We start from the raw sequence: 25,334 nt of genomic DNA, 5'->3' as shown, positions 1-25,334 counted from the left end.
TGACAGAAAATTTCCCATCCTGCTCGCAGACAAAACTGAGTAAGCCAGAAGAGCATCCCTGTATGCCAGCTGACATTTAAAGCAGTAGTATCATTTAAGCAATACAGACCTAAAGACAGGAAATTTCCTAGGGAAAAAAATAAAAACCCTGCTGAGAGATGATAACCTCTGGTACAATGACTGGCTGTTAACCCCAGCTGGTCATCATTTGCAGGAAATGCCATAGCCCTCAACTGGAGTGATGATTTTAGAAAGAAAACAGGTATTTATAAAGTAATAATATAAATTTTTAATGTAAATAGATGATGTGGTTTCATCTGTGGCATTTATAGTGCATCATTAATTGTAGTTACCCTGTTGGAAAGCCACTTTTCAGAGAAGCACCAGGTCCTGTGATTATGAGTGTGAAACAGGCTGCTGCTATCAGAAGGGGTGGAGGGAAGGGAGCTTTGCAGCAAGACCCCTGTCAGTAAGACATGATTTCCCATTTCGTGGAACAGGCTGCGGAGCCCAGCTCACAAGTTAAGAGATCCTCAGGGATCCATGTAGATCAAAGTAATTTACAGGAGCCTGAGGCTAGCTGTACAAACTGAGCAAAGTCCAGTTCTCAGCCTGACAGTAATTGAGTGGGACAGATTTTAGGCAAAACAAGTTCCTGCTTTGTGCAGTATTTGGAAGGCCTCCACAGTTTGTTCCTACCCAGGTACAGTAAGCAGCAGCAGAACAAGTTCTGTGTTGAAGGGATCCTCTTTTATTGCAGATTTGAAGACACTACCACCAAATAAATCACTTCAGAACATTTATTGTCTCTCTTACATCCTTTTGCTCTGATATTCTCTGTGGAGCTGTTTGGCACCTGAGTTTGCTCTGCATTTTGCCCAGACTACACAGGTTTAATTTTCAAGTGTCTTTTCCAAGCCAGGAGGGGCAGAAGTAATTTGCTACATTAGCAGGCAAGTTAAGTATCTCCATACAGCAGCAAATGCTTATGCTTTTTGACAGATGTATCTGGAGCAGCAGAGGGTACGCTCACCTTTGATGTGGGTTTGGAGAACTCCAGTGCTTTGTGTATTCTTTTGGGCTAAAGCAAACACAACATAATTTGCCTTTCTGCAGCATGGTTCCAACTCAAGCTAGAATTTGGCAAAGCAAAACAATGCTAATAAAGCAAGTGTGAAGGAAATCCGAATATTCATGATTTGCATGGCAATATCTTCTACACTCCTTTGGAGTAAAGTGTAAAGTAAAGTGTAGAGTAAAAAATGGGACCTTAGACTGGCATTGTTCTTCTAGAAGCCCAGCTACACATCACAGCTCCCCAATCAGCACTACTCACAAACCAGAGTTCAATCTTGCTTTCCAGAGGAAGGCCTTCAACTAGTATCTCGTGCTGCAGCTGCTCACAAGATAAACCTTTCTCCCCACACAGGGATCTGAGGGACAGAGGTTTTGACCAGAATGCCTCTGAGGACAGTGTAAGGGCACAGAAACCCCAGACTATTCTAATGTACACCCCATACATTCACGAATGGAGCCAGGGTATAGAGGATGCTGTTCACAAACCAGTCCAGTTACCAGTCTAAAGGGAAAGAGCGAGCTGGAGACAGCACAACCTCTCCCTTCTAAACTGCAACAGGGTTTCCAGAATCACAGAAATCACAGCAGAAATGTGGTTGCCATAGATTTAAGAAACTGACTTCAGGTGGGCAACCTGCTCTGACAGATTTCGCATTAACACGCCAAACTGTACTTGCTAACACTTCACATCAAAAAGCAGGTGCACGCATACATGCGCAAGCAGCAAACCAGGACTCCAAGCCCTGATCCAGTTGGAGCTCGATCCAAGGAAGCATGGGACACTGCCAGGGTTCGAACATGAGGCTTGGCTCCAGAAAGGATGGGAACCACTAGACGACACACTTCTTTGGCACAGGTGGAGCCCAACCCCAGAGATCTGGAAGACAACCAAGTACAGACAAGCCACTACAGCCGGCATTCAACACAGCTTCACACAAGCGTCCTCCTGTAACCTTCTAGCTTTACAATCATTTGCACAGTGAAATGGCAGTAGCAAACTGCAATATGAAGAAGAGTAATGCTTTCACAAATCAGTGTGATGTACTGTCCTGTAGAATAATTCTTCATACAGGTAAATGTCCAATTATTCTTGTGGTATACTTTTGATTGTCATTCAGTCCACAATGAATGCTATCAGTGTAGTAAGCTAATAGAATTGAAATGTTAACTAAGATTATTGATAGAGCCCTGTATCTAGTCCATTATAATCTCTGCCTAGAGATTGTGGAGTTCATAATAGCTAGCAATAAAATATTTTTGTCCATAAAGAAGGAAGATAAGCGCTGCACATATACTTTGCTTAAAAGTACTCAATGACTTAAGATTTCTAAATATACAATGGTTGTTCCAACTAATATGGTATTATCCTTTCATAAAGAGTTCCTTGCACTGTCCTTTTAGTTACAAATACTGTTTTTTCAAGGACAACCTAATACGGAGTCATTTAAATTGCTGGCCTTTATATCTCTAATAAACTGTAACCAGATAATCAGGGACTATAAAGGATTAATTTTTCTCTTACATTATCACAGAGCAGCCATAAAAGTACAAAATCCACAGAACCATGTGTACCTAGTCCTAATGACAAGCACAGGGGTTCATCCTTCTGGCCTCAGCAAAACCCGATAGACTGGGCCCCTGAACAAAAAGGCTAAAACAGTTGTTCCCCTCAAATATTTACTCATACTTCCTCCTTTCTCAAACCAGATGCCAAGCTCCTGCTGCTTCTTCACTTTTAAGAGTATTTGGCTCTTTGCTTTAATTCTTCTTGTGCTCTGTATGAGCAGAAATGCCTGGTGCAGATCGCGTCCGCTGTTACATTTACACCAGGAAGGGACTGGGAGAAGAGCTGCCGCTTCTGTTTTATGAGAGTGCTTTGGGCGTCGGCATGTACATACACAAAGTGACTGTTTTACTTCCTTCTCAAGACATATTTTATTGACTTATTTATTATGCCTTCATTTTACTTAGGGTGGACAGAAACACCCTATTTAGATTCACTTTTATACAGAAATCCAGCAGCAGCAGTAGAAATACAGTTCCCTATCCTAATACTACAAGAACACAAGGACGGCCTCACTGAGTTTACCCTGTGCCCCAGGCAGACCAGGGGTCCTTCTCCAAACATTAATTTAAATGTCATAAATTCTGCATCAGGCAGATGAAAACGTACTTTACAATTTGCTTTGTCCACCTCATTTCCACTTACCCTGAGTGCCAGCCATCAATACCATTTGCCCCACACCACTATAAGCTTCTCTTTTCCCTCCATTTCTTGGATGGCCTTTTCCCTTTCTGTTGGCTAAATGCAAGCTATAGGATGAATTTATGAGAAGAGGAAAACATTGGGAAGAAAATATGTTGTGGGCCAAAATGAAGCCAGGACAGGTTTGACAGCAAACAAGGCATGTCTTCACCTTGGGCCAGGCACATGCTCCTCCGAATATGGAGGGAACGGTGTTGCTGGCATGGCACCTGTGGGGAGCACAGGCTGCCCCATGTGCTACCTCGCCAGAGATGGGGACAGCCTGACTCTGCTACCAGATTCTCTGGGCCTTTCCCTTTTTTAAAGGGCAGGGAAAAAGAGAGGCCCATGTACAAGCAGTATAAATAAATCCAAACAGAGACATAATTAGACTGTCTTTGCAACAATACAAAGAACAGCAAAAACACAAGTCTTTAGTAATAAGTGACGGGTTTGGTCTTGAACAGATTATAAGTGCTATGGAATTGAAAGTCAACATTTTCCTTCCATTCACTAGCTCACATTTCTCTTACAATGGAGCCCCTTTTAATAGCTAATCGCAGTCACCACATCCAAGGAAGGGAACAACCAAACAGGCCTACAAGTCTTCAGCTCTGCAAGGTGACAGCTGCATGAAGGATTTCAGGGAGAGGTTAGACCCAGTCAAGGCACATCAGGGACACGGTGGACAGCTGCAGTCCTGGGTACCTTTGCTACGAAACACTCTCCAGAATCAAGGGCTCTGGGATCCACAGCCATCTGTGAAGCCAATAGCTAAAATCTCTTTCATTGCAGTTTTTGTTACCAATGCATCATTTGATGCTGATGTATCTCTACTCAGTCGTGATTTTCTCTGGCACCCAGAAAGGCTTGCCAAGCTCAGATCCATGGGCTCCGCACAGTCATTTATACCAGCGCAAAGCAGACTGAAATCGCTTCAGGATGAGGATGGCATTCGCTACCTGCTTGCTCCACTGCAGGCAACCACCCCGCTTCAGCCAGATGCAGTGCAATGGCGATTCCAGCCTCAGGCCTTTAAAGGCTGCAGCTCTGCTCTGTCCCGTTCACTTGCCAATGGGGCTGCCTATAAAGTTTTCAGCAAAGCACATTTATTGAAACTCTGGGGGATCCAAGGATTCATTAAATGCCCTGTCAGATGTAAAATGCATTTTGCATGGTCCTGCAAAGGAAATTTCTGCACTAAGGTTAAAAGAAGTCACTGCCAACTATTTCAGAGGAATAACGTTTATATATTGAGACTGATTCCCTCTCCCTGTTGGAGCTACAGCCATACAGAGTCAGTGTAAGCCAAAGCAGAATCAGGTTCTGGCTCATTTTAAAGTACTGCATTGCTGAACCACTAACTAGGTGTGGCAAGTTGGTGGAAAAGCTATTAATAGCAAACAAATAATTTTGGCTACCTGGGAGTTAGGAACTCAGGAAAAAGAGGAAAATGGAAAAAAGACATCAAGCACAACCAATCACATTGAATGGGTCAGAGTTTAGGCAAGCAAAAGCTTGTCATATCCTTTTTATTATAAGGGTAAGTTTAAGAATAAAAGATACAATTACAGCTGAAAAAACACCTCACTTAAAGACCAAGTGAAGAATTCGACGTCCTACATCCTTCCAAAAGAAACATTTCTAAGGTGGAATATATACATAAAATACCATCAGAAACTCAATAACAATTTTTTTAAAACTTCTGACCCATAGAGCATTCCCTTCCTAAAAATGTACTCTAGGTGTGAGAAGTCACTTTGTAAACACATTATTATTTTACAAAGGCTGTGTGTTGGAGCAGAAGTGTTCTCTAGTCAAGCAAAAAAGCAAGACCGCTCCGTAGAGCTCCCCAGGTTCAGTCATCCTGTCCCCAGCCACAGCATCTCTCCGTGGGCCTTCAGGGATGGACTAAGCAACATGGCACAACATACATCCTCCGCTAATATCAGGCCTGTTATTTAGCCTTCACCTTTCCAAGTTCTGGATCCCATTTCTGCTCATGCTGATATTAACAGACGCTAGTGAAAAGCCACAACTTGACTCCCTCATTTCCTGGGCTACCCAGGAAGACATAATGTAAAGGTTACCCAGCTAACATGGGAGTCACAAGCCTTTCTACTAGGAACTGCAGCTTTGGGTTTTCAATGCTGTTCTGAACAGTTTCTTTTGATCCTCAGAGTTTTGTAATTTTAAAGTCTGGCCTCAAGGGGGAGATGCCAGAGTTAAGGATCTTCTTTGATCAGCATGTGCACGTTGTAATAGTCTTAAAATTCTGGTAGTCCCAAACTGCATTGCCAAGATAATCCTACTCCTACAATTTCCCTTAACCTTTGAGCTGTGCTTTCAGTGACAACTCACAGTGACCTTCTGCCAGCCGGAACCTGACCATTGCTCCTGAAATACAAATCCATATCAGTGAGTTTGTACCAGTCAATTCTACAAGCCAAACATGAAACCCATCCTTGTCAATGGGAGCCCAGAACTGATCCCATTGGCTGGATCAGATCTTTGCACCAAGCACACACTGATTATAAGAACGCCAAATGCTTTGCAGGATCATATCCTTGGTTTCCATTAATGTGCAGCGCAACTTTCCAGACACAGCTAAAGTAGTAATCTTCTGCTCAATTTTCCACAGTTTGGATAGAAATATAGTTATTTGGTATCCTGCTCTCAGCAGCATGGACATCAACCTAAACCTGTCTCAGCTAAATTGACATAAATTCTTTGCTGCTTCTTGCATCTGGTGCCCTGTGGCACATTTGGCTTTCTTATCAGAATAAGCTTGGTGCCATGTACTTCATGCCATCTATTCCACAGGGCAACATATTTACAGTGTTTACAAACCAGAAAATATTTGCAGTATTCATTTCATCAGGCTGTTCACATACTCCACATCTCTAACGACAGATCATGCACCACCAGGCTGGTTTGAGGAGCCTGAGATAACATGGAAGAGCCTTGGCTCAAGGTGAGGTCAAAAGCCTACAAATAGTTTTCAGATAAATTCACCAAAGTAGGACACATTAGGTCAGCAATACCTTGAGAATATTACTACGCGTGATTTTGTTACTGAATGTGAGAAGTAGTACAGACACATGTAGTTTCTGGGCATGCAGGAAGGCAGGTGTGCAGGTGATGAACCAAGGTGGATCAGTGGATAGCAAACAAAGCCTTACACATATTCAGGAGCTCTGGTCCAAGGACATCATCCCTGCACCACAAGAATACATCCAAGACACAAGGTGGACACGGCTGGGTCAGTCAGAAGCCTATCTCAGGCCTCATGGCACTTAGGTAGGGTTCAGGGACAGAAAATTCTGACAGTTGAGGCTGAGAGTTGAGGCTGAGTTTGGTTCAAGCCTGATCTCATCCTTTATCAGATGGACTTTATCCTGTCCATTTACTATGGCAAAGACATACTCCTTCCCTTCAAACTATGGCCACATGGAAAGACCAGCTATCAAATGTCCTTTGCAAGGGAAAAGAGGGTTCTTCTCAAGCATCTTCAAGTTAGGGGCAAACGTATTGCCTCCTGTACATTCGTCTAAAGTCCCTTTCCCTTACATGTAAATCTGTGCTGTAACCACAATTCATATTCTTATGCAGCTTTTCTCAGGTATCCATAAACAGATACTTGAATCATTTGTAAATTTGTGCTCTAAACCCAGTCTAACTTGCTTAGGTTTCACATCATATAAAAAGCTGAGCATTGTATTTAACTCTGACATAACACACAAATTTGTTGGAGAGGAGATTGGTAGGTAAATCGGGGGGTTACTCTGGTGCTTTTCCAGCAGCCCCTCACAGAACAGGCAGACTTTCTCTAAACAAAACCAAAAGGGAAGCAGTCCATGCTGCTGGCAGCAGCACACACCGCTGGAGGTGTCCTCCCATTCCCTGGCAGTCAGCGATGGTGGGGAGCCGCACCGCAGCAGGGTAAGGCCAGCACTGGTGGGAAGGTGGGCTCTGCCCAGCAGGTCCCATGCCGCTCCCAGCCCATGCGTACAGGCACGCTCTCTGTATCTGTGGCACACTCCTGCATGTGCCACTTCTCTTGGCACAACGCACGTGGTGAGGACTGGTAAAGCAGTCGAGCAAAGGTAAGTCTCAGTACGGTATCACTTGTCCATTCAAGCTTTCCATAGATATTAATGGGACAGATGGAATAAGTGATTGGACTCTAAGTGATCCAGCTTCTACTGGCTCAAGCTGGAGCTTGAAGATAATATATACAGACAATAAACTCTCTAACTCTAAAGGAGATTTACAAAGCAACAGATAATTTGGTTGAACAAAGCCGAGTTATCAGACATTTGCAAAGCCCTAAGCTCACCTAAAGGCACAAAGAACTCAAAAAAGTATCAAGAAAGTTACACAGGGAAAGAGAGAGAATAAAATAAATTCCCCTAACGTACCACAAATATCAACCACCACACACTACCTACAAACCATATGTTTTTCCCATCTGTTCTGTTATCTTCAACTAAATTTATAGTATTTGGGCTATCGGAAGAATTGTCAAGCCTGAGCTGCGCAGGATTATAAAACCTAGGTGTTGTTACACTTTAAAAGACATTTTCCCCTCCCCCTACCACACCAGACAAGATTATACATTTCTCTTGCTGCCTCCTGGCTCTGGTACTACAGAGGATGCTACGCTTGTTCTCAGCTACAGTAAGTGGTAGGGCATCCCCAGCCCCCCAACAAAAGAATAGTTCCTCTGCCTTTCTGTTTTTCCTCTGTCTTCCCCATCCTTCCCTCTAGGTAGGTCAAAAAGAGGTGCGGAGGCTGAGGCTCCAGGGCTGCTTCCTGCAGTGCTGTGAACCAGCGAAGCCCATGTAAGTCAGCAGGGAGCTCCTAGTTCTGCCCCAGCGAGGGCCAGCTCTCCAGGGCAGGGCTCCAGAAGCACCACTTGAATTCTCCAGCTGCTGGGCCAGAGTTTCAAATTCAAACCAACATAGGTTGTCGATCAGTGCCGTGTTCATGTAACGGTAGCGCAGGAAAAGGACCGGGGCAGGAGAGCAACGGTGTGCTTCAAAACATACGGGAAGCAGAGGTCGTCTTGGGAAGCAAACAGTAAGGCCCTGTAAATGATCACCAGCATCATGAAATGAAAAAGGCAACTTCCCTTCCCTGCTGTCCACCTGCATCATAAGCTGGAGAGCACTGTGGGCTGCTTTTACCCTACCACAGAGGCTCCTTCCACAGATCACATGCCACCGCCACTGAAGAATCCAAGAGCTTTTAGGTGGTCTAAGAAAAAGCACTTTTAAACACAGCCTGGATGGCTCACAGTCAACCCCTTCACTGCTAATCCTACAGCCAGTCTTTCAGGAAGAGCTCAGCATGCTGGATATGTAAGCTCCCTAAAAACATAGCCCTAGTTTTGGGGGCTACATTTCTAAGAGGTGTTCTCCATTGTGTGCTTCCATCCATGGCATGTTAGCTCTCTCCTGCATGTGCAGCAACATTGCTTTTAAAAGTGTGCACATACAGAGGGAAACCACTTGGAAAAACCCAACCCTGACTGTCAAGTCAAATAAAAGCTCTTCACGCTGAACCCTACCCCCTTCTTGCACAAGACTATCCAGTTTGTGCATCACTTGCAGTAGCTGTCTACCTCTCAGCACCTCCATCCAGAAAGCAACGTGACTCACACAGCTCCAAAAGCCTCCTAGGAAGCCCACAAATAAGTACAGCAGGGAAGACTCCAGTTTGTTTTTTCACTTGCAAAGGATTACGGTAAACGTAACAATTTTCCGCACAGAAGGTCTTTAAAGAGTGTGCAGAATTCCAATAGGTGTCTCATTAATGCCAAGTCGTGGAGCAAATGGTGCCGCACTCCTGCTGTCTGGTCCACCTGCCCGTTGCCAAGTGGTTCTCTCCAGCGTTGCCTCAACCTGCTGACTGCCAGGTGATGGTCTCCTGCTGCCCCCACCCCTGCTGCGGAACTGGTGCTGCCTCCAGGACATTCTCTCGTTTGCTTAAAGAGCCGATTTCTGAAACGTGCTAATGCTCAGTGTCCATCCCTGGGAGAGCCCAGCTCCCCCTTTGCCCTTAAACAGTGTGTACGGAGGATGTGCTGGCACAGCACCATCTCCCTTTTGGTTTCCAGGGTGGATGGCAGATTGCAATGCAATTTTCCTCCCAGACCCTCTGTATTCATGACTTTCACCTGTCGTAATTAGCAGTCCTTTCCAAGCCTGCCACTGTCACAGAAGAGGCAGATGAGTTCAGATAGGAGTGAGAAGTGCTGTTTTATTCTTACAAATGTTGCTGCATGGAACAGGATTGTAGGTATCAATTCAAACTGTGCAAAAATAATTCTGTTTAAGATTTTTTTCAGTAAAGGGAAGGACTTGCATCAGGGACTCCCATGTACAGGAAAGTAGGAGCAGGCTACAGAGCCAGTCCCCTCCCTTTCCTTCTCATAATATTCAAGTAAGTCTAAGCCAGTGGAGCACCAAACACCCTACAGTGCCCTGGGGAGTAGTAATTAGGGCAAGCAGGCAATGTGGGTGCAAATCCCACTTCTAGGCTGTAATTTCCCTGGCTTTTACTACAAATAGAGCTGTGTAAACAATGGAGTTTGGGGTTCAGTGGCTGAGCAGAAATATTTTTTTTTTAAATTTTACAATAAACAGGAGGAGTCTTAAGAATGTCTGCTCTTGATGAAAAATATTTATCATTATTTAACTCTTTCAGAAAAATCACCTAAGTTTAAAAAGGAAATCACTCTTTCAAAACATTTTCCTTTTTTTCTAGACAGAAAGAAAAAAAAAATCAATTCATAAATTTGAGTTTGTAAGCTTGAATCATCAGTGCAGAAAAAAAGCCCATCTCTACATTACAGGTGACGCAAACTGAAAAGCTTTCAGAAGGGCAAAGCTTTTTTTTTTTTTTTTCTTTTTTTTTTTAATACAGGTATAGCTATATGGATATAATGCAAAATATTTCAACCCTTATAGCCAAAACTATTAATCAAATTTGACCTAAATTAATAGTTGGCTTTGCTTGCTCCAAAATTGCATTTGGGGCAAATGAAACTGATTAGGTAAAAATAATTAATCCTTTTTTTTAGGCATGTTTTTTGTCTTTCAATAGCTTTATATTCACTGCATTTGATGCTGTGTAACAAACATACTAAGTTTACAAAAACTGTTCCATTCTTCAAATCTTCCTAAAATCTCGTTAGCAGGGTTGGGTCCTTTTTTCCCTAGACATATGCCCTGTAATAACTCTAAATAAGAGGCCAAACTCCATCCTTCATAATGTCTATGTAAGGCTGATGAAAGGTAGTCACACAGCCAATAGAGGATATTCCTAGGAAAGAACGAACTCCGCTCCTCTTGATCCAAGGAAGAGTGCAGAGGGTTGCCAAATACATCTTCACTTTTGTAAAGCAAAGAAATCTGATCTGGAACTGACAAATGTGACTCTGGGAGCCCTACAATGCCATTTGGAAAGGGTCATTTTTAGAGCAGAGTAGGCCATGGAAGCCACCCATGTTTGGAGGAAATAAAAACTTTTATTCCAAAGTTAATCCAGGATTTCAGACTTTTTTTTTTTTTTTTTTTTTGGTACATAAGACATGAAAAAGATCATCGTACAGGATAAGCAAAGATAAAATCTTGCACAAGGGCAAAAAAGCAGGCTTGCCACACCAGATTTAGAAGCAGGTCTACTGCTGCATTCATTCATCTACATGTTCAGGAGTGCACATACACACACATGCGATGCACACATGCAGGTGTGCTCACTCACTCACTTCCTTAATCTGAAATGTGCTTCATCTCACGATTACTGCCCCTAAGTAAAGCAACGTGCTGCTGATATTGCAAGGCAGGACAGTTGGTCTATGATCAACCAGCCAGCCAGAAAGAACACCACCACTGGGGATGCACAGTTTTGCCTTTTCCCACATTGAATGGGGCATTAACTTCAAAGTCTATGATCCCTTAAATCTTTAACAATAATTAATAGGAGAAAGATTACTAATATTTGTGTTTGCCCTTAAACCTGCTCTTGGGGGAGAGAATAAAAGCTCAAAGAAAGTGGCATTTTGTGCAAACAAAGTCAACAATATTAGTTATTCCTGAATTGATTTGTCTTAACTCTGGTGTTAATGCTTTACTTGGCCTTGTGCTCCCAAGTGAATTGCATTTAGCACTTCAGTTCCTAGAGCATGAAATATTTCACTGCATAGGTCTCCCTGTGCTAACTAGAGCAACCAGAGGGCTGCAGCAATATCTGCCAGTTGCCATGGGCTACTGCAGTCCCGAGGAACTGTCACAGCCCAAGGAAAATCAGCTCACGCCATCCAGTCCTGGATCCCAGGCCCTGGGCTTGTGGCCTCCAGAGCGCCTCCAGAGCTGGGGTATGGGACCCTGCAGGGAACCAACACACCAGGTGGGCTGACACTTTCCTAGCCCAAGGGAAGACTCACATACATTATCTCTAGGCGTTAGCTTCACCATTGACCTCAGTGAGTCACTTCAGAAGGTTTGTTTTCTTCAGGCATAAGTAGTGTGTCAGATTTTTTTTTTTTACTTCAGTCAAGATCAATGTATCCTTCTATTCTGACAAGCAAATTTACAACATGATTTTAAGAGGAGTCCATGTTCACATCACCTCCAATGTGCCACCTCAGGGACAACTTAAAAATTAGAAAGCTGTTCTTTCACACCAGTCTGATAGGCAAAGCCAGGTTTCTTCCATCCCGTGTGTAACAGCCATATCAAGAGAGGCTGTGCAACTAGAGAGAGAATTCAGAGAGACTAAACCAGTAGAAAAGACAAACTCTCCAGTTTTTCTGTCGACTTTAAATGACCCATGGAAAGAAAAGCAGTAAAGCTGACAAATTTTTCCTAAGCTTTCATTGCAGATACACACAAGGCCATTTTAAGATGCCTCCTCTGTCCCCCGTCCAGACAAACTTGCTACCATATTCAAGAACAGAATGAGCCTCAGGACCCAAAAAATGGCCAGGTGAGTAAACTAGCCCTTGTGTCTAGCCCAAATGTCAAGGATCTGAATTTTCTTTGCAATTTTGAAGCCCACAAGTTTCTTGTTATTCTTGTCTCATTTTAGACATCACTTTATGCCAGGCTGCCATTTTAAAACTATTTAAATGAATGTAGGAAAAGGAAAATTTCATTAGATTTTGCTTGGCCACTTCAGATTCCTACCAATCAATAATGGAGCAAAACTGAGATGGAAAATGAGTGTCCCTTACTTCAGGAGAGCTCACTGCCAGGGCCTGATCCAAAAGCCACTAAGCTAAATGGGGGTCCTTGGATTAGGTTCTTAACAAGTTTCAGATGCTCAGTCATTTCCATCAGTCATTTGCAGAGATGGGAATGAACTTCAAAGGGTTTGATGTAGTACTGAACTTCCAAGACTTTGGATCTGAACATCCTTGGACTTGTAGGTATGTTTCCAATCATCTGCAGATGCAGCCTGCAATGAAAGGAAACAGATCCCTAAAGGTTCTGTATTTTGCAGACAGAAAGGTCAAAAAATGTGTTTTGTTTGCAGGCGATGGTCAGTTCATTTTCCCACTGATTCTTATCAAACCCTCCCACAAGCCAGCTGTGAACCACAAAGATGGGAGCCAAACTACTGGAATTTAACGGCTCATTCTCCAAAATGTATTGGCTCATAAACATACACTGTGTTCTCATTCAGTGCTAATTTACTTCAACAATAAACTTATTGTGACTTGTATTCCCACTTCAAAGAGAGTTTTTATGTGGCAAATGGGAGGGGCATAAGTGGGAGTTTTCCTCTGGTGAGTGAAACAAAGATACAGTAAGGTGAAGAAAAAAGCTCAGTAATTATCCTCCATAGGGTGTAAGGCTATAAAATAGCAGTGCCTCAAATTATTTGCAGACATGTCCACATTTGAGAGAAATAAAAATCTTTCAGAGGATAACACACCTGTGCCATGGGTAATTGCCCTCACTTGCAAATTAGAACTGGCCCAACAGATGTTTACTCCACCACACACAGACAGCAAAAGCAGTAGGAAAGGCTTTGCCTCTTTGCAGAAGTGGAAAGTGATTAAATCCACCATAAACTGGTACAAATCAGCTTCGCCCATACCTCTTCCTACAGTGGCTGCTTCAGCACAGAGAGCTGATGGTCTCTTGACAGGGTAAGCACAGATGTGAGCCAGCCCAGAGGCTGCCTGGGAGGTGGGCGAGACTCGGAGAGCAAGAAAGTCAATCTGCATCTATGGGAGGGTGCCAACTGCCAGGGACGTGCAGGGAGAGCAGCCCTGGGGTGCACAGGGAAGAGGCAGGCAGGTGGAAGAGGGCTCCAGCATACCTGTGAGACCCCATCAAGCCCCGCCACAGAGCCCTGGCAGCAAAGCTGCTGCAGTGATTGCTGAGGGAGGACCAGCCCACCCCAGCATCGGAACAACTTGGACCCAGCAGCCTGAGCTTAAGACAAACTGGCACTTGGCCATTTTTGAACCAGTGTCCAGGGTTTTCTAGCAGGGTTTACAAGCCCATCCCAGCATGCCTGGCTGGGCTAGCTCTACCACAGCCCCACAAGACTGCAGCACACTGAGGGATGGATCCCTAAAGGCACCCAGGGCCCCACTCCCATTGATTTAGCTCAAAAAAACCCCAATGTGAGTGTCTGTGAGGAGCTGGCTCTAGCATCTCCCCTTTCTGTTGTTCTGTCCTTAGCAAAAGCATTTTGCTTTCCTTTCTCTTCCTAAGCAGTCCCAGATTCCTTCCATGGCACCGCTTGATTCAGTCTAACCACCCCCGGGGTACAATGTCTCCCCAACATTATCTAAGACTCTACTCTGGAAGAGCAACTCAGCAGAAGAGCTGTTTGTGAGATGTTGGAAGGGAGAAGGTCAGCCTGACTTCCACCCTCTATGTCACAGCTGCCTGGGAAAACGCTGACTAAAACAGTTTTTCTTGAAAAAGATCAATATCATTTTGTTCAAACCAAAATGTTTGGGGAAACATGTCTATTATGATAAAACTGTAATGGGGAAAATAGTCCAAACATTCCGTTGCAATCATATCATATAGTTAATGCTACAGTAAATATTTACATTGACCCTTCATAGCCATGCATTTCATATTTAATATGACTATTACATTTAACATTAAATCTAATAGAACAATTTCTAGGGAAATAATCAACATTTCCCTGAATTTGCTTCACATAAGATGCTGATATTTTCATTTTTCACTTCAATTACAAATGAATTTAAATTTTTAAACACTTAGACTTCCTGCCAGCCAGGAACTTTGGCTCCTCACCACCAACGCTCCAAGGTCAGAGTAGTTCCCTGGAATTGCTGGTACACCTCCAGCCTCTTGCTCCTGCGAGAGTGATTGGGAGATAGCCCACCAAACAAGTTATCATGGGGCAAAGCTGGCTGCTTCAGCACAGAGTAGATATGGTCAGCACAGCAGAAATGAAAAGTCAAAAGACAACACTACTGGCCAGAGCCTGCTCCTAGCACACCTCTCAGTCTGCCAAATGGCCTCTTGTCATGTGTAGGCAATTGGAGACTTGTGTTTGGCCACAACAATTTTTTTCCTATTTTGTCCAAGTTTGTCAGACTGTCCCTGAAGATATTACTGTCCTCTTCTACCTGCTGAACAGTTAGTGATCTCCATCTTGCATGTGTCACGTACATTTACATATGTTATTAAAAACAACCCCATTTTACCCAAGTGCAATGGGAGATACATCACTCAAAGCACGACGTTAAGTCATAGCCTCAGCAACATGGGCCAGGAGACACCATCTCTGAAGTGTTAGATCTACCATGTATGATGTGAGTTTAATCTGCAATTCATTTGTTGTGCTTGCTCTGCAGCTGAAGCACCTTCTTGCAAGCTTGAGCTTTTGAGGTAGGAAGCTTCTTGTTCTGCCCCACAGCTATACAAATGTGTCATTAGAGAAGTCTGCCTGAAGGAAAGGTTTCAAAATTTTTTGCACAGCTGCCATCTACCTTTCTTAAGCATAGCATTCATTTAAGTATATCTCTATTTATCTAAAGTATATATATCTATATATATAGTCAGTTAGTTATAAAGTATATATATATATAGTTAGTTATAAGGTACATATATCCATTGTCATCATTTAGCCCAGCAAAGTACTTCTAGAATTTTCTATCTGTTTCCAGCCTTAATGGTGGAGACAACCATAAAGGTGTTTGATCAGAGGAACAAAGAGCATGTTTAGAGTAAACACTTGATGAGTAGTCATTGAAGCCAGCCACATCATCTCTCCTAAGAGCCCATCACACTTTCTTCCTCTTCCTTGCCTTCTAGTTGACTTCAAGCAATTAATTTTCTGAAGTGGCAAGTGCATTTTCCCTCCATCACTCCATGCACTGCCTGGTGTAACCAGCCTCATTTTCCCCATCAGAAATGCTCTAACTGACCCTGCTTTGAACATGGAGGTTGGACTAGATGGTCTCAAGAGGTCCTTTCCAGCCTCAACTGTTTCCCATTACAACAAAACCAATGTGGGAGAAAAATCTGAACAATAAAAATAGGTACTTCCAAAGGAACAAATTATTCTTCCTACTTCATTCACACCCTGCTACTGCACCTGTTTCCAGAATACCCCCCCAATACTTCATACAGTCAAAACCTGATGCAGATCTATCAGTTGGGCGCAGCTGGGAGTCTTGCCAAAATATTTAGCAGGAGTCTTGCAATATTTGTCAAGCATCTTACAGCACCAACTGTGAATCAGGTGAATGTGGGAGAATTTTAACTTGCATTTGTTTAAACCACACACTGGTAAGCTGTCCCAGTTACTGGGGGGGGGGGGGGGGGGGGGCGGGGAGTGCTTAAAACAGAAGCCCAGTGCACCTGAAAAACAAGAAATCAGAAGGCATTTGAGGAGCTTTTACTCTAAAGTCTCATAATTTTTAAGACTCTATTTTGGTGCACCTGAATTTTAGTTCACCAATAGCTGAGCTTGAGAATATTGATATTATCAACTGAGAATGGTTTTGAACATTATAATGTAAAATAAATAGCTTTGCCTTATAACTGTAATTTTTGTGCGTTGCATACAGTACACGTTATAAAATATTTCAACTGGATTAGCAAACCTAGGACTCAAAGTAGGCTGAAAAAATATGTAGTTAATTTCCTGGTATTTGCAGGGTAATTTGAGCAGCTTCTTTTCTCTTCTTGCCTCACCAAAGGACTGTGACTATGCTGAGACCCCACAAATCTAGTACCCTAGAGGGGATTTCTGACCAAACCTCATATGGTTTGGGGAATCCCACATCTGCTTTGGCCACACTGAAGGCTGACAACAGCCTTCCAGATTTTTCCAAATCCCACTTTTTTTGTCTCTAGTGACATTTTATTTGGGAGAGGAATGAAAAACATGCCTTTTGGTTTACCTGTTTTACCGCACAAACACGTCTATGCTACCTTAGACACTTTTGAAAATGACAAGAAATCACCCACAAGCAGCAGAGATGCCAAGGAAGGCATCCTTACTGCTTGTGGGTGCAGACAGGATGTCAATATAGCAAGAGAATTTGTCTGCAATGGTCTACACTGGCCATGAAGTGACATTGCACATTATTTTCCTTTCTATCTGCACTTCCTACTAATCATGACAATCTACAAGGAAGCAAGGCTTAATACTTATAATGTTATTATCCCAATTTTTATTTCTAGCTTCCTAAGAAAACATAATCAAATTGAAAACCTCAAAACAACTGGTATTTGAACTAATTCCCCAGCCCCAAAAATACATATGGCCCATTTTCTCCATTAGCAATGATGGGAGAACAGAGTTAACTTAGAATCACCATTCTAATCAAGACTTTCCCTGAAAGCATTCACAATTTTTTGCAGCTAAGAAGACAGAGTGTCTGCTTCTGGCACAAATGTGTTAATAGTGCTACCCAGCTGACCTGCAGTCCAAACTGCAGAATTTCTATGGTTTCTATTCCTCCTTGCTGGTCTCAAAAGCTGAGACAGTGCTATCAGTGCTGTAGTGAGTATCCTCTCCTACGCCCATTCCTTCTGCATGCAGTCGGCAAAACAGACGCTACTGCATATTTAATGTGCTGGAGTCACAGCCCATGGATTACCTTCTAGCATCATGCCCCAAGCACATCACAGGAACTGGCACTATGAGCAGTAGGGGTGGAGCAGCTCCCTCTCAAACAAGGGTGCTGAAATGGGAGCCTAAATGGGTCCCTCTCAAACAAGGGTGCTGAGCCAGGGAATGGATCTAGCTTGTTCTCTCCCCAAATTACTGTAGTCCTCAGGGGCCAAATGCCCCCCCCTGCCCCCAACCCCAACTTAAGCCACTGCATCTTTGCCTGACAGCTCTGTTACTTGAATACAGCCTGTGCTTCCCACATGGTTGTGGCCAGCCCACTCTGCCTGCTGGCATACAGCCACTCACTCTCCCTGCCAGCACCCACTGGCAGTTGTGACCACAGCTGTGAGGCACAATGGCAGGGATTTGGGGCAGTGACTTATCACAGATGGGAGAAAGAGCACCTTAGGGTGCCACTCAGATCCTGACATGGCTTCTTCACCCAGCGCTCACTTGGTAAATGGAGCTGCTCTGTGCTTGGGCTTTTTCTTGTTCTTGCTCACCCCATAAAACAATGCTCATCTTTTGTTTACCCCCAGGAAGGTGCATGCCACCGTTTATGTAAGATGGGCAAATGCTTTTGCACCCCTGTTCCGGCAGCCCACCCTGGCCCAACATGGTTATGCACTCCATACTTCTGTGGAGTCCTCTAAGGCTTTGACCTTACAGTTATTCCTGCGCCATTGAGATGGGTTGGCCTGAGCAGAGGAGCAACAAGAGCTCCTTAATCTGGCAAATGAAAAAGGGAGGATTTAAAGGAGATGCTACCAATACTTCTACCAGCCCTCTGGATGGAAGATGGCAGAGCATGCAATCAAGGGGCTTTGCAAGGTAAACAACAGCTTATCGCTGGCAGCTCCAATCCAGGGATTGGGTATTGGATATTCCACAATAAAGAAGAGGCAGTGGCTGTATTCATCTTACCCTGCTGCTGTCTGTGCTCCCATGTGCTACCACTGTGTTAAGTGTGCTAAGAAGCTATAGCTAATGAGGGTAAGTACACCCATGCTCTTTCCTTCAGCTGAAGCATAGAAATAACCTGAGGTGCCCTGTGCCTCAGTTTCTCTGTAAATATAACCTATCTGTAACAGGTCTCTACACCATACTTAGAACTGAAAGGTGCTGAGATAGCAGGAAATGGGGGGTGTAGGAGTACAGCAGTGACACATTCTACAGCTGACCCAGGAACTCTGGGGTAAAGGTATGAACCACCACTGATTGTCAGAATTAGCTTCTATATTCAGACCTAATGATTAAGACTACAAAAAAAAAAAAAAAGTGTTGTAGTAATAGAACAATCCCATCTTCTAACATATTTTACACTTTCACAGAAAGCTCTATCTAGCATTAATATCAGTGATATGAGAAACAGTTGTCCTTTCTGGGAAAGGTCCAGCAGCAAAGGCAAATTTTGTCTTTGCCATTTAAAAAGACATGCTGTCTGTAGGAGGAGAGAGGAGAGCTTGTTGTACCATTAGGTGAACATTTATTTGCTGCATCTTTAAACTCTGGCACACTGTATCAGAAGACACCCCAGCCTACCTGGGTCTCTCGTGTGAAGTACGCAGACTCCTAGTTAATGAGTTACTTAATAGCTCATAAAGTGTCCCCTCAAACTATAACCATTCCCATGCAGCAAACCAAGCATTGATCACACTTACAGGTGTTTTTCATATCAAATGTCAGAAAGCAGATGAAAGACTGTGCTAAGATCCAATAAATAAATTCTTGATACTTTTTTTTGGGGGGGGGGGAGGGCAGAGATGGGCATCCTTTCTGCATGTTAGGGGACAGGCCCTTCTAGACTGCTCTTTCATTTGGTCACTAAAATGTGGAGAAACAACTGTGTAATCATCCCATAACACTTCAGCCCAAGCTTTACATCACGGTCCTTCTACTGAGCTAAACCAAGACAGTTTCTATTTTCCTGGATGTTAGGCACAGCCATCAGCGGCTCACACAGACCGCAGCAGGAGGTGAGTGCAGCAGAAGCTAAGCTTGGTTTCCTCCAGATCAAAGGGCACAATCCATTGGCATCATAACCCCAGCTAAAGTGTCTGGATGGACTTTGAAATATGCCAGAAAACGTGAAAGTTTGCAAATTAACTTTTATGTTACATCCTACTCAGCTGGTGTAGAGTGCATTAAATGCTACCACGGAGTGTGTCATAGAGCATACTCAATGGAGGACATTTAATGTTAACATCTGTACTTACGGAGTCACTGGCAATAACAAGTGGTTATCTAAGTGACTGATGACCCAAGCCTCTAGCACAAAGGTTGCCATTTCTTTTGTATTTGCAGTTATGTCCTACTACACATTTCTTTCCTCATACACAAATCCTAAGAAATCTATTAAGACTAGAGTATCTGATCAATAGTAGAATATAGTGCAGTTATGAACTATAAAAAAAAATGCATTAGTAAGAATTTGACTATCTAGCATGTACTCTTAGGGAGTTATCATTCTGTCCTGAAGGGTTTTATTCCAGGAGAGATTTGGTCTAAATATTTCACATGTAGTTATGTATGGATATGCAATGTATGCCTAAACTAGTATACCAAATAACGAGTGAAATCTTAGCAGGGAATATAGTGCACTTATTGGAAGAAAGTTTTCCAGACAACTGTGATTTCAGCAGTTACATTAGATTTATAAAATACTTCAGGACTTAACATTTCTTCATGGTGCATCCTTGCTATATTTCATAGATTCAGCACTGCATGTAAAGCATGCATTACAAACGATGCATGCTCATGAGCAAGTAGCTTATATATAAACGTATGTTCTCTGAACACATGCAGTATACCTGTGCTTGCAGACACACAGTATTCAATGTTCCTTAACTTTCTGAAGATCTGCAGGCTGTTTTAACAAGAGAATTAAATACCCTTTTCAGTAAATCCCTCCTTCCCCCCAGCTTTCTGGAGAATTTTGTTGATATTTTTGATTATTTTTGCTGCCAAGCCATAAAATGCACACAGTTGAGGCAGTATTAAGGTGGCTTTTGTCTTCTTCCTTTGTTTCCACAAGAACAAGCTTCATTGACCCAAGAACCTTCAAAGCAGTATCACTTCACCCACGTTAGTATGCATGGCTGTGCTGCTCAAGCTGCAGAGAAGGCCTCCAGGGCTAAGCATTTCAGCATGATGCCAGCAATGACATCATCCCCCAGTGATCCTTTGCAAGAACCTCATAAGTCTGGATTGGGCTGAGCAGATCTGGATGAGTGCCGGTGCGTGGTCAGGCAGAGCTTTCCAAGAGCAAAGCAGAATACTGTCCCACCGCAGGCTCACGGGAGCACAGCATCCTGAGTCTTCGCAAATGCAGCCCTGGAGCCTGAGCAAACCCACTTGGAGAAGCACGTGCCTCTGGTACAGCACCCAAGAACCACTTTTTGCTTCTGCCTTCTGCATGGGACTGTTTTAACACTCACACTTTTAAGTTCCTTTTACCCTTGTGGCGACAAGGATTGTCAAGAGAGAACTGGTTACTTACTGACCTCTGATCCCACACCTATAACTGCCTGTGCTTTGTACCCACACCAACCCAGGCCAAGCTGTGGTTGTGCAGGTCCATGGGAGGCCCTGCTCCCAGTCCTGTGTGGCTGCAGAGTGGAAGGGGTATCTGAGGTGGAGGAGGTCTGCAGAACCTCACCATGCAGGGTGGTATCTGCCAAGGAAAGAAGCAGGTTGACTTTAAAAAGCATCACGATGCATTTAACCAAGCTGACAGAATGGGAAGAAAGGACAAGAAAACAAACTCAAGGCAAATTGCATTTGATCTGGAAATTATTAATATTTGAGACAATAAAGACAGACCCCCTGAATACTATTTGCATAGAATCCCTCCTCAGAGCCAAACCACACTTTAAAGGACTTCATCTCGAAAGAGCACTGCCGAATTGAAACAGAACTACTACCATGACTAGAGGATTGTGGTGCCAAAAGATGTCAGATTGAACACGAAACAGAATTTTCATTCTTTTGTGTACTCCATAAATATTAACAACTTGACACCCCATAATGAAAGCAAAATGCACTTAAGCACGGGCAGAAAAACCAAACTAGCCAACCATTCTTCTTTTAGGATTACAATTGGAAATTAGTTGTAGAGGTCAGAGTTTTCCAGCATCAGTGTAGGTTGGGATTAACTCCATGGACATTGTGAGTGCACAAAAGAATTTGGCTTTGCGTGGTGCAGGAGTATTGCAAACACCATGAAATAGCCACCCCATCCTTCCAGCCCTTTGCTGGATGGAAGCAGCTGCCAAATCCTTAAGTCAGCTAACTGGCCCCAGCCAGCACTCAAGGCCAACAAGCAGAGGAGAAGGGTGCAGCACAGAGCTGCAGCACCCTCCTGAAGCAACCTAACACCCACTGTGGCCAAGAGGCACAGCATCACCCCCTCACATCCATCGGATGAACAGACAGTTTGTGAGTCACACAACAAAGAAGAAACTTCAGTGGCTGGACAAGAAGGGACAGGGAGAGCACAGCAGCCAGGATTTGCTGCAATGCATTGCTTTGATGTACCAGTTGAGCATTTGCCTATCAATTCTCATTTTGTTCATTTATCTGATAGAAGAATCTGTATGTCTTTAGGAAAAAAAGAAGTAATTGTACTAAATCTCATTATTTAAATCAGAAAAGAAGATTTTTCTATTGGTCCCCATGCCCATGAAAAAAGGTAGGACATTATTCTCTAGGCAAGAACTTCCATCCTCCAAGACATGCAACAAAAAAGAAGTACTAACTGTGGGGGGGGGAAAGAAAAAAGAAAAAAGGGGAAAAGAGAAAGCAAGAAGGTAGACTCCAGCCAGTCTGTTTGGGTTTGACTTGGAATATCCACAAAGCGTGGGATGTTCTGAATTCTGTGTTTTGCTCCAAGCATCTCTCAACAAAACTTTTCTATATATCCCTTGGAGAGAGCTGAACAGGGCAGGAAATTGCCTCTGTGTGTGGAAAGTAGTGGGGAATAAAAATAGGGAAGTAATTGTTTCAATTATTCCCCCACACACCCCGCAGACCAGCAAAGGCTTTTGCACAAACTATTGTCCTGGTTTCAGCTGGGATAGAGTTAATTTTCTTCCTAGTAGCAGGCATAGTGCTGTGTTTTGGATTTAGGATGAGAAGAATGTTGATAACACACTGATGGTTTAGTTGTTGCTAAGTAGTGCTTACACTAGTCAAGGACTTTTCAGCTTCCCATGCTGTGCCAGGTGCACAAGAAACCGGGAGGGGGCACAGCCAGAATAGTTGATCCAAACTGACCACAGCGCTATTCCATACCACATAACGTCATACTCAGTATATAAACTGGGGGGAGTTGGCTGGGGGGAGAGATCGCTGCTCGGGAACTGTCTGGGTATCGGTCAGTGGGTGGTGAGCAATTGCATTGTGCATCACTTGCTTTGTATATTATTATTATTATTATCATCATTATTATATTGTTATTATTATCATTACTATTTCACTTTATTTCAATTATTAAACTGTTCTTATCTCAACCCAGGAGTGTTTCTCACTCTTACTTCTCTGATTCTCTTCCCCATCCCATTGGGGTAGGTGGAGTGAGTGAGTGGCTGGATGGTGTTTAGTTGCTGGCTGGGGCTAAACCACCACAACTATCAGGAAAGAAACATTTATGAATATTTAGCTTATCACCCAGAGTGGAAGTCAGTTCTAGCACCGAGAAGGGCACAAGTTGCTAAAATATAGTTCTGTCGTACCCTGCTGCTCCTGTTAAAAATAAAAGAAATTTAAAAAGCAGAACATTGCTACCATCACATTTACCAGTGACTTCACATATTTTCTTCCACCAATTTCAGAGCTAACCTCAGGAACAAAAATGAGAATTAAAGGGGCAACGGTGCATCAGGCAGTAAGAGTATTTCCCAACCAATCACAAATACTTCAACTTTTGACTCCTTCAGCCTTTGCAAGTCCCCAGAGAGCCTTTTGAATGCTTGCCCTTTGCTTACCACAGTTTCACTTGCTGTGTCTGAGGCAGGAGTGAGCTAACCTCACTGAAGGCTCTGGACACCAAGATGAATAAATAGCTTGGCTCAAGGAAAGCTCCATTTTGATAGTGAGGGTATGCATGAATGCTTTGCCTGCAAGCTCCTGTTCCAGGGATCGGGGCTGCCTGAGCTCGGAGTTGTTAAGCTTCCACATCCTCCTCCAGTGCAGGAGGAAGGCACTGTGGAGTCTGTTACTTAAACAGCTTCTTTGTGATTTATTATTGTATGTGAACAGGGTAGTCTTAGATACACTTTCTGAATCTCAAACTACGTGCTAGAAACACACAGGAGAGATGGTCACAACATCAAAGAAACATAGAGGACAAAGAATCCTGTTGTTTCTAGCATTAAATGAAGTCTGTTTAAAGTCTAGGGAACTTAACAAGCAGCTCTGTGGGGAGATATTTCTGCAACGAGTCCCTAGAAATTATTTGGGGCACCAGTTACTGCCATCGTCCTTTCTTTAGCATAACCTTGGAAACACTGACCTTACCCATACCATCAAACACAGCCTACAGGAGCACCTTCTGTACAAGTCTCAGATGCTCCTGAAGGGAACTCGGCACTGCCTGGAAAGTCCTGCCATCTCCTACTGAGACAAATTGTATTTTTGTGCTCTGGTAAATACAAACTGTGGGTGTACCTCCCTCAATGAAGGGTTAGAGCTCTGCAATGCTCCTAATCTCTAAATTGTTTAGGTAATTTCATTTGACTTTGCTGATAGATCAGGAATGTATTTTGCAGAATCATTTACTGATTGCCCATTTCATTCCTTTTGAAGTATTCCCAGAAAGGCAAGGAAAGGACAGGGACATTTTGTTCTATATTGTCTTTCCTCCACCTGCAACCATTAAGATATTTGGCTTTAGGTCTTGTTCAAATTTCCTCTCCCAGTGAAAGAGGGTAATGATTCTCTCTGCCTCTTGCTGCCCACCACTGCCCTTTCTACTCCCCCAGCAGCTGCTTTAGGAGGACATGCAGGAGCAGCAGTAGGAGTATACAGGGGACCAGTGACCCCTGACAGAGGTAGCTCATACCAATGCTTCTGGAACAGGCACACAAGCCACGTCTTGCACTGTCACCCTTTTAAAACTCCTGCCACAGCAATGCTCTGAGCTCCCCCAGTTGCCTGTACAACATACTTCCGTACTGTTTGACCAATTCCAGAAAGTCCTTCACCCCTTCACCGGGCCAACCTACATTTAAGACCCAAACCTCCCCACCCCCCAAAAAAGACAGAAGAGTTGTAGAGGATTTTGCCATGGTTCTGCAAGTACTTTACTGCCCAGCCAGCAACACATTCAGGTTAGGAGCTTCTAGCTTAACCCCAGCCACTGGACCCCAGCAGCCCGTCCTACCCAGCAGATCACAGAATCATAGAATCATTTAGGTTGGAAAAGACCTTTAAGATCATCCAGTCCAACCATTAACCTAATATTACCAAGTCCACACTAAACCAATTAAACCAATTAAGGGTAGAGTAGACTAAACCATGTCCCAGAGTGCCACATCTACCCGTTTTTTGAACACTTCCAGGGATGGTGACTCCACCACCTCTCTGGGCAGCCTGTTCCAATGCTTGACTACTCTTTCCATGAAGAAATTTTTCCTAACATCCAATCTAAACCTCCCCCAGCACAGCTTGAGCCCATTTCCTCTTGTCCTATCACTAACTACTTGGGAGAAGAGACCAACACCCTCCTCACTACAACCTCCTTTCAGGTAGTTGTAGAGAGCGATAAGGTCTCCCCTCAGCCTCCTCTTCTCCAGGCTAAACAATCCCAGTTCCCTCAGCCGCTCCTCATAAGACTTGTGCTCCAGACCCTTCACCTGCTTCACTGCCCTTCTCTGAACAAGCT

This window comes from Pelecanus crispus, chromosome 5, assembly GCF_030463565.1.
Source record: "Pelecanus crispus isolate bPelCri1 chromosome 5, bPelCri1.pri, whole genome shotgun sequence".
NCBI lineage: Eukaryota > Metazoa > Chordata > Aves > Pelecaniformes > Pelecanidae > Pelecanus > Pelecanus crispus.
Note: the sequence above shows the minus strand (reverse complement) of the source record.